We start from the raw sequence: 2,494 nt of genomic DNA, 5'->3' as shown, positions 1-2,494 counted from the left end.
ACATGACATTAAAGAGGGATAATTATTCTTCGATGATTCATCAGCAGACTATACACAGCAGAGCAAGGATCAGTGAACTCGGGGACTTGCCAGTAGAAATGATCTGATCTGAGATACAAAGGGGACAATGCTACAGAGCCTCCTCCGAGAGCCCTGGGACAACCCTAAATGGTAAAACATATGTATAATTAGAATCTCAGAAGGTTGAGAAAGGATATGACACAAAAGAAATATTTGAATAAATAATAAACATTTCCCAAAGTGCTTAAGAGAGAACAAACAACAGATGTAAAAATTCCAATAAATAAGCAAGGGAAGCATAATTAGACATGTCCTTGTTAAAATGTTGAAAACCAATGGTGTCTCCAGAGAGCCAATGATAAACCAATGATGAAAACCAATGGTGAAAACAGCCTGAGAAAAAGGGAAAAAATCCCATACAGGAAATGCAGCGCTGGTGGTGTAGTGGTTCAGCACTCGGCTGCAATCTGCGATGTGCATGGTCAGCAGTTCAAAAGCACCAGCATCTCCAAGAGAGAAAGCCTGGGCTTTCTACTCCCGGAAAGAGTGACAATCTCAGAAACACACAGGGGATCTGTTAGGAAGCAGCGCTGACTCAGTGACAGTGAGACCTACAGGAAGATAACAAGAAAGAAAGCTGACTTGGAAGAATTTGGAGAATGAAGTAGGGGACGAGAAGCAGCACAAAGACAATGGGATGACATCTTTAAAGCACTAAAAGAAAAAGTAAAACTATCCTTCCAGAGTGAAAGTGAACCCAAGGGTATCACAGGATAAACACTGAGATACTTTGTTGCTAGCAGACCTGCCTCAAGGAACAGAGGTGGTTTTGTGGTTGCTAATCTAGAGTTACAGCCCCCAGAACCAACAGGGGCAGTTCTATCCTACCCTAGAGGGTTGCTATGAGGCAGAATAATCAGTGGTTCTCAACCTGTGGGTCGCGACCCCGTCAGAGGGGTCGAATGACACTTTCACTGGGGTTGTTGCTTAAGACCAGCGGAAAACATTTCTGATGGTCTTAGGAACTGAGACACTGCTCCTCTATCCGTCTCCAGGCGGGTCCGCCCACATGCAGATATGCCCACATATAAGTACCCATGCTACACCATGCTTCAAGATAAAATTTCTTTGATTTGCAATTAGAAATATTTCACAATATATAAGTACATATTGTTTTGTGATTAATCACTATGCTTTATGTTCTATTTGTAACAATGAAAATACATTCTGCATATCAGATATTTACCTTATGATTCATAACAGTAGCAAAATTACAGTTATGAAGTAACAATGAAAATAATTTTATGGTTGGGGGGTCACCATAGCATGAGGAACTACATGTACTAAAGGGTTGCGACATTAGGAAGGTTGAGAACTACTGTACTAAAGGAAGATTTTGCCTTTGAAGAGAAATTGTAATTTAAAAATACAGGAAAAAATAATCTATCACCTGGAAATGGCAAATCTGTGTGCAAATATAAAGGATGGGTTTTTTCCCCCATAATTTTATTTCTTGAACTCTCAAAACAAGAATCATCAGAATTTTTTAATGGAAAGAATAAAGGTTTGAACAACAGATCCAAGTTTCAATCTGAGTTGGCTTACTCGTTTGTCTCTCATTGGATCTTTATCTCTAAAACAGTTAATAATACCCACATTGCAAGGTTGTTTCAAGGATTGAGATAATGGCTGAAATGCCTAGCATAATATTTGGCCCATAGTAGCGATTCAATAAATTGGAGGTGTTATCATACTTTTCAAACATTCCTTTCAGCCAAGTTAAGCACAGAGCAATGCTTTACCACGGATCTGCATATCTTTGGGTGTTCATTTTAATTTGGTGGCGGTTATCTCAATGGGGTAGTCAGCTGGGATAGTTGGTTCCACAGGGACACTTGTATGTAGGAATAGTTGCTGCTTAAAAACGTGTTGTCTCCCTCAATGCCCAGTAATGGTCTTGCTCTTCTCAAGGACGATAGGATAGGAGATCGCCCCCATCACACTTCAGGACCCTGTGTCGTTCTGCAAAATGGCAGAGATGACAGGCATCTCTCATGTTCCTGTCCTGAGCCTTTGGAAATCCTCGCTGATGCCTTTCCATCTCCTTTTTAAAGACATGGCTACTAGTTCCTGCCCCAGCAGTTATTAACTCACAACCACCCTCATATTTTCTATACCAGTGTGTGATTTCAAAAACTCCGTTCCCTGAATAAGCAATAACTTCTACCACATTAATAAATCAACCACCCTGTTTGAATTTTCTTATTAAAAAATACGAAGGCAATAAATTGTTCATATTATATTAAACTTCCCTCAGGGGTACGGGTTCCCTTTCCTGAGAAGAGAAAAGCCCAGAAACTGGGAGGAGAGAGGATGTCTGAGAGCTGTCTGTGTTTATTCCAAAGCGCTCCTTCAAACAAGGGCACTTTCAAGAGAAGGGAGTGGTCCTCGGATCTGTTTTTCCAGGGCGCTC

General features: G+C 40.7%; 1 long non-coding RNA gene across 1 annotated transcript in view; it reads left to right on the top strand.

The window, feature by feature from the left end:
* Nucleotides 1–2,494, top strand: part of LOC123522188 — a 68,534-nt gene that overhangs the window by 26,230 nt on the left and 39,810 nt on the right. The window lies entirely within an intron of this gene.

Source organism: Echinops telfairi, unplaced genomic scaffold, assembly GCF_000313985.2.
Source record: "Echinops telfairi isolate 266 unplaced genomic scaffold, ASM31398v2 ScPeMD7_3533;HRSCAF=4204_0, whole genome shotgun sequence".
Classification (NCBI taxonomy): domain Eukaryota; kingdom Metazoa; phylum Chordata; class Mammalia; order Afrosoricida; family Tenrecidae; genus Echinops; species Echinops telfairi.
This window is presented reverse-complemented; position numbering and strand designations above follow the sequence as displayed.